This window comes from Lathyrus oleraceus, chromosome 2 (assembly GCF_024323335.1).
Source record: "Lathyrus oleraceus cultivar Zhongwan6 chromosome 2, CAAS_Psat_ZW6_1.0, whole genome shotgun sequence".
NCBI lineage: Eukaryota > Viridiplantae > Streptophyta > Magnoliopsida > Fabales > Fabaceae > Lathyrus > Lathyrus oleraceus.
In genome coordinates, this window is record NC_066580.1 from 114696465 (window position 1) to 114710708 (window position 14244).

The 14244-nt window shown below is 38.9% G+C and overlaps 2 non-coding genes across 2 annotated transcripts; one reads left to right on the forward strand and one right to left on the reverse strand.

Annotated features, from left to right (window-relative positions):
- Positions 1-727: 727 nt before the first annotated feature.
- TRNAS-AGA (transfer RNA serine (anticodon AGA)) lies at positions 728-809 on the forward strand. The gene has a single exon. It is a non-coding gene; the product is annotated as a tRNA-Ser (tRNA).
- A 51-nt stretch (positions 810-860) lies between these two features.
- Positions 861-934, reverse strand: TRNAN-GUU (transfer RNA asparagine (anticodon GUU)). Its single transcript has one exon. It is a non-coding gene; the product is annotated as a tRNA-Asn (tRNA).
- Between the last annotated feature and the right edge of the window lie 13310 nt (positions 935-14244).

Sequence of the window (14244 nt, forward strand, 5' to 3'; positions counted from 1 at the left end):
CTTGGAATATGTAATTGATTTTGGAAGGACATGGTACATGATGTTCAGTTAGATTTAGTAAAAAAATTGAGAAAAGGAGAAAAAATGGTATTAAAGAAAAAAGAGTTTGAGAAAATTAATAGTGTTGAAGAAGAAAGGGTTTGAGAATATTTTTTTTTTGTAAAGAAGTGATTTTTGTTTGAAAGTATCTTTAGATGTTAGAAAAGAAAAAAAATATTAGATGTTAAAAGAAATATAATTGTTTTTAGAATGATTAATATAAAATAATTTTATTTATTGGGGGTGAAAGTAAAATAAATGATTAATCTATTCAACGGTAAAAAGTTTGTTTATGCATAGTAAATGCCACCAAAATTTATCTCATTTGAATATTATATAATTAACTTGAAAAAATTTATAAAAACAAATATAATGTCTTTCCTATGTCAATAATTTAGTTGATAGTGAACTTGAATTAGTGAAAACTTATAAAAAAAGAAATAGTGCAGCTACGTAGTTGTAATAATTTTTATGTTGCGAAAACTAACGTTTCAACCAATGCTCTTTAAGTGTTAAAAGACTTAGCTATTTGAGTTAATTAAAAATATATGTTGTTCTCGTGGGACTGAAAATGTTTATAAAGTAGTGCGAAAGTTTGACTGAAAATGTTTATGGTATGTTACATTTCATAAAGTAGGGCGAAAGTAGTTGTTGTCAAGTATGTTTTGGTGGGGAAAGTAAATAAAAAGTGGACGTGCCGGAGTGGTTATCGGGCATGACTAGAAATCATGTGGGCTTTGCCCGCGCATGTTCGAATCCTGCCGTCCACGTATTTTTCATTTTATTCCGGAATTTTGCAATTGAAAAAGGAAAATAAAAATCGCTAGAAGGAGGGGTTGAACCTCCGACCTTGTGGTTAACAGCCACACGCTCTAACCAACTGAGCTATTCCAGCTTCGGTTGTCATAACGATAGAATGAACGTATTTATAATATACATAAAACTCGTAATGAAATGTAAATCACAAATAACATTATAATATTGCACACGCAGTACCTCCGCAGTCACTAAAATCAGACGCAACATGCTTCAATGACAACATTAGTAAATTGAAGGATCAAAAGTTAAGACCTTTATATTTAACAATGTATGATTTCAATTATAAAATGCATAATACATGGAGAAGATAGGAAGCAAATAAACATCCAATTATTGAAATATTCACTATCTTCTAATTTGAAGAAAATAGTAATTAAGACGTCCATGATAAAATTATATGGTTATTTGTCATAATTAATTCTACATAATAGTCTAGGTAATATTTTATGTATAAGAAAATGGTACTTCTACCATGGAATAATAATATAGAATTTTGTTATTTTATACTAATATATGACTTAATTTTTATATCATACAATATTATCGAATTTATACCGTGAATAATTTTTTTTTTAAATTAAAATAAATAAAAAATTATTATATATATATTTTATAACTCAAATATAAGATTTCACTAATCATACATATGTTATTAATAATTTATTTTACTTATAACTCATTAAATATTTTTGGGTTCGTAATATAAAATGATTGGAGAAATAAAATGGAGTGTAAATCATCGAATTCAAATTTTATGATTGAAATGTAAGATAGCTCCAGAGATTTAATGTGACACAAAGGTACTGCTCAAGTTAAAGATTCTCTTAACATCAGTTAAGTGAGTCTCCCTAGGGTCTGATTGGAAGCGGGCACACAAACAAACATTGAATGAAATATCAAGTATAGAAGCAGTTAGATAAAGGAGAGAGATTGTCATACCTCTGAATAGCTTCTAATTTACCTTACTACTTACCTCTTCCTTTTCCAGAATGCATGTAGGATACATTGGGGTTTTTGCTTGCTTGCATTCTGACAAGTTAAACTTCTTCCGAAGTTCTCTTGTATACTTGCTTTGGTGGATGTACGTCCCTTCTGAACATTGATCGATTTGAATCCCAAAAAAAAACCTAAGTTCTCCCATCAGACTCATTTCAAATTTTGCCTGCATTAACATAGCAAACTCTTTGCACAATGAAGCATTAGTAAGGTAGTTAACAATTGCAAGCTCTTTGCACAATGAACCATATAACGATATTTTTTGTTTAAAAACAAAATCTGGGTTTTGAGAACTTTCAAAACCATGGGATTGGTGCACATACACTTCTTTAGAAATGTATATTCAGAAATGCACTCTTAATATCCATCTGATACAGAATAATATTATGATTTACTGCAAACGAAACTAAAAGATGAATAGACTCTAACCTAACAACTGGTGCAAAGGTTTTTGTCTAGTTTATACCTTCTTGTTGACTATAACTTTGTGCTACCAGTCGAGCCTTTTTTCAAATGACTTCACCTTTCTCATTGAGCTTGTTTCTAAACACCCATCTGGTTTCAAGGATATGGAAACCCTTTGGTTTTTAAACAAGATCCCAAACGTCGTTTCTGGTAAATTGATTCAATTCCTCTTGCATAGCCATAATCCATTCATTCTCTATAAGAGATTCATCAATAGAGGTAGCTATATCAAAGATACCAAACCCAGAAGGGTTTCTTTAGAAGGTTTGAATGAAGGTCGAGTTCTGACTGGTGCATCTCTATCTCCCATAATCAATTCTTCAGAATGAGAAGTTCTTGATTTACTCTTCTTCTGATGAGTAGGACCAACAACAGCTTCTGGTTGAGTCGTTTATGAGTCTTTTACTTCAGCATCCTTAGCTTTGCCTTCTAAGTCTTTATCCTTGGATTTTGAAAAATTGATCTTCATATCTGCAAAATTTCCAACTAGCTTTGACTTTTCAGGGTCAAGCTTATCATTGAATCTAACATGAATTGATTCCTCGATAATTTGTGTCTCTGTGTTAAAGACTCTATAGCGTTTTGAGCATTCAGAATATCCTAACATAAAGCATTTTTGTGCCTTAGAATAAAACTTTCCATGATTCTCTTTAGTGTTCAACATAAAGCAATCAAAACCAAAAGGATGGAAATAAGAAATATTGGGTTATCTATTCTTCCATAATTCATAAGGAGTCTTACCCAGAATAGGGATAATAGAAATCCTATTCAAAATATAACACGTTGTGTTAACTACTTCTGCCTAAAAATGCTTAGCCATATCAGTTTCTTGGATCGTGGTGTGAGCCATTTCTTGCAAAGTCATGTTCTTCCTTTCTATAACCCCATTTTGTTGTGGAGTTCTAGGACATGAGAAATCATCCTTGTGTTTCAAGAACTTTGGACAAACAAGTATTCTAGTCAGATGTTGAATAAGATGTCCTGACATGTTGGTTTAACATTGGAGTGTGACCTGTTTTAGTATCTTGTAAGATTTGTTACCTTTGGAGCGCTTTCTAAAAAGCAAAATACTGTTTTTACCTTGACTTTTTTACGAAGTAAAGATGTCAAAACATTTTAGGAAACATTTGATCTGATTGAAATCAAATTTGCAGAAGATTGTGCAGAGGCCTTAGATCCGCTGTGAATGAAGCCCGAAGTCCATGTCATTCAAATACTATATATAGATAGTTTCTAAACCTAAAAAGGCATCGAAGCAACGCTGAATATTGTTTGTGTTAGGGTTTAGTGTCTTTGAATATTGTGAGCCATACGAGTATCTCCTCAATACTTGAATTATACCTAGTTTATTGAGTTGTAATTGTCAATCCCTCAGAAGCTTTTAAGCAAAAGTGGATTGTGTTTTTTTATATAAGTTGTTATCTCTGTTGTATGGTCAAAGGGAAGTGAGAGGGGTCTTATATCTAGGAGTGTCTTAGATAGAAACATCCACGGGTAGATATTTGGTGAGAAGTTTGTAAAACCCGGGGTTGTTTAGAACTTCGAAGTAATTATGTGATAGTGGATTTCCTTTCTGGCTCGGTAGCCCCCAGATGTAGGTGATGTTGCACTAAACTAGGTTAACAACTACTTGTATTATTTTTTTTCGTGCATTTATTTAAATCCTAATATTCTTTGTGGTGTGATAATGTGCTGACCCTAGTGTCGTTACATTGTGTATGACATCCAGGATATGCATACCATAATTTCAATTGGTATCAGAGTAGGCATCCTGCTCTATTTATAGGTAAGATTTAGGGAAGATACTTTCTGGTACCATGGACAAGGAAGGAGGATTTATTAACAAACCCATCATCTTAGATGGATCCAATTATGACTATTGGAAGGCAAGGATGGTGGCATTCCTAAAATGAACAAGAACAATGTGACTTGGATACTGATGAAGGAATGACTTATTCTATTGTACTACTTGGAAGACAATTCAACAAGGTGCTAAAGATAATTGACAGGAAGTCAAGACCAAATGTCAAGAACATTCCATCTGACATCAGGAATAACAATGACTTTCAGAAAAGAACAAGAACTGAAGAGAGATCCAATCAAGGTAAAGGCATTCAACATCATGGGTGTGAAGGATTTGAACACATTATAGCAGAATGTCCTACATATCTCAAGAAACAAAAAAGGGGTTGTTTGTGTCTTGGTCTGATGATGATAACTATGAAAGTGAACCTGAGGATGAAGCTGCTAAACATGTAAATGCTTTAACTGGAAGATATGAATCTGATGAAGATTCATGTGATGAAGAAATTGAAGGAGAATTGCGATCCAAAACGCAGCGGAATTTAAAATTTCTCCTTTAATGATCCTTACGAATGGGCATGATCAGTGATAGAATCGTTACCTCTTGTGGCGATCACGAACGTTGAACAATGACAACGCCTCTACTCAGTCCACACGAACAGATTCCTTCAATCTCAGTGCTAGCTGCTATGAATGAAGGCTTTGAGTGAGAGAGAGAGAGAGAGAAACGAAATTACAAGAGTGACAATGCTTCTACCCAAGGGTTCTATTTATAGAACCACTTGTGTGGGTTGCAAGCTAAAAAGCCCACTTAAGTGTATATGGCCCATATCTTATAATATGCCAAAATCACTTAAGCTCGTGGTACCTTACCATATTTCGTATTCTACTTAAGTACACCGTACCTTACGATGTTCTATAATTCACTTAAGGGCACCGTACATTACGGTATTCCTTAATTACTCTATCTCTCATCAATCCGTCCTTTGTGTGTGACCCTATAGGTTTTCGCGACATTGGTAATTATATTAAATCATGTATTTAACATAATAAACAGTGAGCGGTATCTAGCAACACATCACTGCTACCTGTCGCATCACGCGAAAAACCGGCGGGAAAAGAAGAACAACAGAGCCGCCACCGTGCGTTATTTATCCCAAAAGAGGGAAAGGAAACGCTCAGAGTAAACCTGGGAAAAGACATGGTCTCGCGACCAAAGAGTATGGGTTCGGGAGTCGGTTATGCGAAGGGAAGGTATTAGCACCCCTACGCATCCGTAGTACTCTACAGGATCCACGCACAAAAGGAAGGATAAATGGTTGCTATAACACTGCTCACACACACACACTGGCTGAAAGAGACACAAGAAACTGACTGAAACTGACTCGGCAGGATGTCGCATCCTGGGCCTACTTAGTCTATCAGGCATAGACATCAGAGTCGAAGTAGTTCGGACTGGGGAGACGACACATGCTCGCTAGGATATCGCATCCTATGCATACGTATCTTCTCGGACGAGAGAAGAATCAGAGCATTCGTAGCTCGGCCGACACACACACAAACAAACAAGACACAGGCAAACGTGGAGCCCGAATGCCAATCAATGGACTTACATCAGCATCCGAACCAAAACACACTCAAAAGGGCAAACGTGGAGCCTGAACGCCAATCACTGGACTTACATCAGCATCCGAACCAACAAACCCACACTGGAACCCAAATGCCACTCGATGGACTTACATCAGCTTCCAAGCACACAACAGCACAACAAGTTAATAGGGAGTCGGGGACTCAGCCTATAACTGTCAAACACACACAAAAAAGAAAAAGGGCGCCCGGAGAGATCAGCTCAATCTCCTGCCTACATACTTCATCTGGTATGAAGATCAGGGCGATGTAGTTCCCCTACAGAGGGATACAGGACTAGCCTAACCAGATAACAGAGGGAGACACAACTAGGGAGACTACGACTCGAGCCTAGATGTTATCATGCAAATTCATCCCTAAGTTAAGGTTTCTAGCTAACTGGCACAGGGAGCCAGCCTATCCTAGACATGACTTGCACAGGAAGCAAGCCACACACACGCTTAACTTGCACAGGAAGCAAGCCAAGCAAAACCTAACTTGCACAGGAAGCAAGTCTAAACTAACCCTAACTCGCACAGGAAGCAAGTCAAACAAACATACAAGCACAGATAGCACACACTATACACAAGCAAGTGGCTCAAACAAGGGTTAGGTTTTAGTCGAGGGGTCATATCAACCTCAACAAACAAACCTCTGGAACTGGGTAAATGTTGCTCTTAACCTTGCCATTGAGAGACTAAGGTGAAGCAGATGAAAGGTGAGTGAAGATAAGACTTCACAGCTCTTATCCCTGGCCTGGGAGAGCTCAAGACAAGAATGTGTGGGTTCAGAAAGTGGGAACCCTTCTACACATTTAAAACTGACTCAACTGTACAATTGTACAAGATCTTGGGTTTTTATCTGTAATGCATCAACACAGTGGTGTGAGCAAAACAGAAGACACACTGAATAGCAGGGGATAGGTTGCATATCCCTTGGGTTCTACCAATTGCCTCTTCACTTAGGAGGTCTTTGACTCTATGCAAGGACAAATGTAAACAGTCACAAACATTGCCTCTTAAGGAGGACTTCAGACAGTTGCCTGGCCAAGTAACAGGCCAGGTCTTCCAGACTACATGAAGAAAAAGAGATATACCTCAATGCAAATTGCTTATACAAGCAAAGCAAAGCAAAAGTTCACAAGGAACTAAAAGCAACTAAAGTACCTGAAATCAGTCAAGCACGGTTAGTATACAAGTCAAAGTTAAATCAAAATGAAACAGATATCAACCAGTCAACACAAGCAAGTGAATGTGCAAGGCACAAGGCTCAAGGCATGTGAGCTAAGCAACCTACAAAACAAGCATGTTAGTCATGATAAACAAGCACACTCAATCAATTTGTATTGGTCTCATTGAAGCATTTATTGGTCAACCTGAAAACATGAGCTCAAAGGTGAGTAACAGGACCACTAGGGCAAGCCTAGGGTCAAAAGGGAATGAGAAAGTCAAAACGGAAAATGACAAGTGTCCAAGATCATGTTCAAACATTCAAGAAACAAAACCAATTGGGTTCACATTCATATCAATCATCATCATCATTTCATGATCAAATTAGGTCAAGGTATAGCAAACAGAAGCTCATAGAAGTCAACAGCAAGACTTGCATCAAAAGTCATCTTAAACATTTCCAAAAATCACCAAATAAATCATGATCAATCACAACCCACAGCATGGTAAGCATGTCAAATTTCATCTCATTTGGACAAGTGGAAGGCAGTCAATGAAAATCAGAAAGTCAAAGCAATTTTGAACATGCTCAAAGAAGTCAACCAAACATGCATCAACTTAGAAAAATCATAAGTCAGGGATAGCATATGATAAATGAATGGGATTAAAACCATGTCAAAGATGAGGATGTCTAGTTATCTCATGTAAAATTTCAAGTCTATCTAATAAAGTATGAGAATTTCACAAATGAAATGGGAACAAGTGTCACAAGAAGTCAACATATGACCAAGCAGGGGAGAAAATCTCAAACAATTAGGAAAATGCCACAAATAATTCCAAGAAAATTCACATGTAAACTAGACATACAAGAGTAGGTTCATGCAAAAAATCAGATCAATTGGAGGTCAAGAAGCATGGTAATGAAAATCATGAAGTTGGACATCAATGGTGTGACACAAATTGTCACACCCTAATTCAAAAAATCATAACTCACAAACCACAAATGATAAATTCACAAACTCTACACCAAAATCACCATGAGTGTGTCTAGTTTAAGCACAAAAAATTTGGGAGCCATTGGATAAAGTATCACCATTTCACAAATGTTTTGGCAAAGTGTACAAAATATGCATACATGTCACAAACCCTAATACCATTTAAAATCCATTGATCACAAAATTCTGGAAAAATCATGATAAAAAAAGTAGAGATCCATATGAACACAATGCAACAATTCCCATGAAATTTGGATTAAAAATGAACAAGTTATGATTTTGGTAAGTTGGTGATCAAAAATGGAATGAAATAAGAAAACAACATGGATTTAATGGTTTAATTAGGGCACGGTGGCAAACTTGTAATTATTTGCGCCACTTATCTAAACGCGGTCGTTTAGGCGCGGCCAGGGAAATGTTTTTATTGGTTGAAGCAATGGCCCAGGGTTTGCCTTCATGCAGCACGTGAAATAACAGAAAATCTGGGAAAAATGGCCTTAGGGTTTCCGTACAGCAGCAAGAGCATCATCTTCTCAAAACCGTGTTTTTCATAAAATTTCCAGAAATCCAAATTACATACACACAAATGTTCAGCATGGCATGGCTAGCAAGAATCCATCAACAATTTTCAGTAAAACATCACACACACCATGAATCAAGCAAAAACAAGTTCTATCATCAAAACTTCCAAACAACATAACTTCAAAATAATCAACCATTTTCAAAAATAAAAACATCATGAAGCTCAGCATAGAGAGACCTATCTAAATTATGCACTAATTTAACAAAATAAGGAGGTCGAATCCTGACCAAATTTGATGAACAGTCGCGGTACAGATGCGGTTTGGTGGTTTTGATGTGAAACAGATGCTCCCTTGTGCTCTCAATGAGGAATAGTGAAGATGCCTTGGCTTGAAACGAACTGGTTTGGCTCTAAATCAACTCTGCCATTAAAGGAGCTTTGGAAAAACAGTGCTAGAAAGTGAGCTTCCAGTTGAAGAAATATGGTTGCAATGTCTTCACAATGTGGTATAGATGTCGTTTTAAGCAAGGCAAGGTTTGGTTCTTTGGAGGTTTTTGACAGACTTTTAGAAATGCACAAAAAATGAGTTTTTTTTAGAATGAGTGATTTCTGTGGTTTTTTGGCAGCTGCTCAAGGTTTCATTCAGCAGAAAATCATGTTTAGATCTGCTGTTTTAGGCAAGGCAATGTCAAACTCTTTGGAAGTTTTGGACAGCTTTTGAGAAAATGGCCAAAATGTGATTTTGAGAGAATGAGTGAGCCAAGGTTTTTTCTGTTGGTTATGTTGGCTGCAGCTGGTTTTCCATGACAGAAAATGAGGTTAAAATCTTCTGTTTTGATGTACAAGGCATGGTCCATGGATTTGTGGGATGTGGTGGTTGAGAAATTGTACTTTCTTCCAATTTTCAAGCAAGCTAGCATGGCTGCAAGTACTGCATAAATTTGGGCTTTGTAACATGTTTCAAATGACATTTCAGACCTATTTCAATTAGCCAAATGGTTGGAAAAGGTTTATTATGAAAAGTCAAAATTTCACTCACTTGAATTTAATTCATGCAAGTTCAAAAATGGCATTTTGATTGGTGAGGTTTTGGTACATGAAAGTTACATTTTTGAAAAGAGGGGATCAAATGTGGTTTGTAGGAAAAAACCCCACCAAAATTGGCCAAATGGTTTGAGAGATATGGCCTTTTGAAGTTCAAGAATTTCTGAAAACGATTCGATCATAACTTGCCAACCATACATGGGAATTGAGTGTTCTTGGACTTTTTGGAAATGGGAGAACAAGATCTTCAACTTTCATGTTGGGCAAAAATTCATTTGAAGCTTGTATCATGATGTAAGTTGGAGGATCAAGACTTTCCATTTTGGGCAGGTTTCAATTACAGGTCCCGTTTCCATTTTTGGAAATTTCTGATCTGGCTTCAAATTCTTCCATGATGGTGTTTGACATGATATATGAGGACCATATGGACATGAATGAGACCTCTCAAACCAATTTCCATCATCAAATCACTGATTAAATGGACAGTTGACCAACAGTTGACTTTTAGGGTTTCTGACTGACTGTGCATTGACTGATGACTTCTGAACATCCAATCCTTGACCAAAACACTTCAAATGGATCCCCAAGTCATGTGAACATGTTGGACCAACCCTAGGGCCTTGGCTCAATGGAATTTGTACTTGCTTGCTTGACTGACTGATCTCCTGATCAGTTTGACCTAATTCTCTTGACTGGCTTGCACTTGAGGCAAATGAGGCAATGCAATGCTATGCAATGGACCATGATATGCTATGACCTAATATGAAAATGTATGTACAATGATGGGTGCAAATTTGAGGTGCTACAGCTGCCCCTATTCAATCAGCTGGGAACCCGAATGGATGAGAGCAACGGCTGTCAGACTTTCAGGGTAAACAGGGATTGAATACCAAGAACCGTAGAATTTGCACAATGCAGGGATCCACCAATGGAAACGCCTACTGGGATTTGATTTTTATTACTGGGTATATATTTTGGTTTTTGTTTTCAAAGGGTACGGCCATATCTAGACATCACAACGATGGGGAATGGGAACAAAAATCACAACTAGATGCCAACGGACAACTAGGAAAAACTCGACGTTTATCGGGACCAACGGAGAGGTAACCAGACGTTATTTGAATAACTGGAAGGGATACAACCATACGTCAATGGACGAAATGGGAAAAACTCAACGTTTACCAAGACCAACGGAGAGGTAACCAGACATTAGTGAATGACTGGAAGGGGCACAACCATACGTCAACGGACGAAACGGGAAAAACTCAACGTTTACCAAGACCAACGGAGAGGTAACCAATCATCATCGGATGAATGGAAAGAGATATACAACCATACGTCAGCGGACGAGATGGGAAAAACTCAACGTTTACCAAGACCAACGGAGAGGTGAACCAACTTGCGGAAAGGTACAACTAGACGTCATAGGACGACTAGGAAAAACTCGACGTTTATCGACACCAACGGGGAGGAGGAAAACTTCTTCGATTCGAAAAATCGGAAATTGGCCTGAACGCCACCTCGGTCTGAATACCGGAAAATTGGCCTGAGTGCCATGAGTACATCGACCTGATTGTCGGAAACTTCTTCGGTCTGAATACCGGAAAAAACATAAGTACATCGACCTGATCGTCGGAAACTTCTTCGGTCTGAATACTGGAAAATTGGCCTGAGTGCCATGAGTACATCGACCTGATCGTTGGAAACTCCTTCGGTCTGAATACCGGAAAAAACATAAGTACATCGACCTGATCGTCGGAAACTTCTTCGGTCTGAATACCGGAAAATTGGCCTGAGTGCCATGAGTACATCGACCTGATCGTCGGAAACCCCTTCGGTCCGAATACCGGAAAAAACATAAGTACATCGACCTGATCGTCGGAAACTTCTTCGGTCTGAATACCGGAAAATTGGCCTGAGTGCCATGAGTACATCGACCTGATCGTCGGAAACTCCTTCGGTCTGAATACCGGAAAAAACATAAGTACATCGACCTGATCGTCGGAAACTTCTTCGGTCTGAATACCGGAAAATTGGTCTGAGTGCCATGAGTACATCGACCTGATCGTCGGAAACTCCTTCGGTCCGAATACCGGAAAAAACATAAGTACATCGACCTGATCGTCGGAAACTTCTTCGGTCTGAATACCGGAAAGACATAAGACATATTATCTATAGCCGTCAAAACGCAGATAATACACTCGCATGGAAGATTATCCATAACCGGGTTGTAGGTTGTTAAATGAATAAGCGACCGAAAAGAAAGGCATCTGGGTACCAGACTAGGTATGCAAAAGATGACCAATTAAAAGGGGATAAAGTTGCTTACTCGGAGCAAGTATCCAAAAAGAAGGGGAAGACCTAATGGGGACAATACTGCTTGATCAAGGCAAGTATCCAGAGGGGAAAGAATATCAACATCACAAACCGGATACTGATGACTGCAAAGAGGGGATTACATCTACCGGTTAGTAGGCAGAAAACCACGGAAAAGTAACCAGTCATGCATAGGATGAACACACAGGGTGAACTCCACCAAGGGGATGAAAGTGGGATTTTACAACTACCAGCTAGTGGGTAGAAAACCACAAAGATAGGACTTACAACTACCGGTTTGTAGGTAGAGGCCAACGGAAAAGTAACCAGTCATCATCGGGATGAGCACACAGGGTTAACTCCACCAAGGGGAGAATGTGGGATTTTACAACTACCAGCTAGTGGGTAGAAAACCACAAAGATAGGACTTACAATTACCAGTTCGTAGGTAGAAGCCAACAAATTCCGCTGAGGATAAGACGAATGAGTGCCGGTTAGTGAGCGACTATTCATTTATGCCCCAGGGAAGCACAAGAGATAGTCAACAAGAAGCCAATTTAGGATCGATCCAAAAAGGCAGACTGAATCAAGACTCATCCTAATGAGGAAAGAACTCAATAGGGAAAACCCATCCCATTAGGGAGGGAACGGAAGCAACCGTCATCCACGAGGATGTATCTCAGTGGGGAAATGGCAGGAAAAGATAGACACTTTCTGCTTAAGGGGTTGGCTCTACATGGAGAGATCAGACACACCCGACTCTGCTAGGAGGATCTACTGGAGAGATCTGTATCACCAAATAGCAGGAGACAACCATCAACAGATACACGGCAACAGCTGTATCATGAGTATCCGAATGCTATGATTATGCATGTATGCATTATGCATGATGAATGTATGATGAATGCTGACAAACAGACATGCTCAACACGCAGGTCCGGGAATCAAACGTCTGGAGAGAAAACCAAAGCCAACAGAGAGCCAAGGAAATCCACTGGGGACTGGGATATCAGGGAACACTTATTCTGCAGGGGAGAAAGGCCACCCGAGGCTTCCGGAGGGATCGTCGGTCACAACCGGAGAGAAGCGTTCAACATACAAGCGGATGCGCCACAACAACTTGTGCTAGAGATACCAAGAAGCAATTAGATCTCTGATGAAGATAGATAGGCATTGAGAAAGCTTTTCATGCCAATAACTCTGTTGGGGAATCTATCTGAGGGACATGATGGAGTACTGGGATGTCAATTTGCAAAATACTGAATCTTCCAAGAAAAGCACCCATGCTAGGGAGAGATGAAGACTGCTCTGCTGGAGAGGCGAAAGTTGAAGTCTTCGGTAAACACTCTGCTAGGGGAGCTGCCCCACAATAATGTCCGAAACAGCAAACTTGCTAGGGATGCCCCACGATAGGGCTCAAACAAACCTATACTGGAGATGCCCCACAATAGGGCTAACAGGGACTTGGAGGAAGAATGTTGTACTGCCGGGAACATGAAGATAAACAACTTCAACCAACACTGCGTCGTGCAAATTCACTTAGGAGAGACCATACGAGGTTCTGCAGGACGAAGATACAGTCATGCTCGAGATACGAACAATTGTCTTACCTGTTGGTAATCATACCACCCCCGGGAGAGCACTGTGGGTCTCCTAAGTATCCTTCCATCATTGTGAACGTTCACTTTGTTTAAGAACAATTTTTTTGAAAAATTTGTTTACTTTGAAAACAATGATACTTTATCGATTAAAAACATGCAAAACATTTGTTGAGTTGAAACAAAAAGGAGTGCAAATAATTGGGTAAAAGCTCAAATAGATGTAATGGAATGGTAGTCTGCAAAGGGCGAGACTCCATAGATCTGTACAAGTTTGAAATTGGTGATATATATTGGAGAGGGCTACATTGAACATAATGACCTTTCCTCTACCATTCTGAATTTTCGATGTATTCAAAGCTTCAGTCGACGACGAATCGAGAATCCCTGACGGATGACAGATGTACAGCACAGTCTTGTCAGGATGCAGTTACTTGCCAAATCCCTAATTTTTGCCTAGATTGCCCCAGTGTGAGGTGATCAATCCAGCGGGATGCAAATTCTTTTTTCAATGTCTCTAACTTTTGCCTGGATCGCCCTTTCGGGTTTTCAATCCACCGAGACGCTCCTTTTTGCCTAAGTCGCCCTTTGGGGTGTTCGACTTAGCGAGCTTTTACTTTTTTTTTTGTTTTGTTTTAGGCGAAGTATTTCTTGACTGCATCTGGAATTCACAGGACGAGTGAACTTTTTCATCCATTGTAGTAAGTGTTAAAGCATCGCCTGAAAAGGCTCTCTTGACAACGTTCGGACGTTTGTAGCTTGTGAAGTCCACTTGCCCCTGGAATCGGGTGCGAAAGACAAGACTTTCCTGAGCACGAGGTCGCCTTCTTGGAACACACGAGGATTGACCT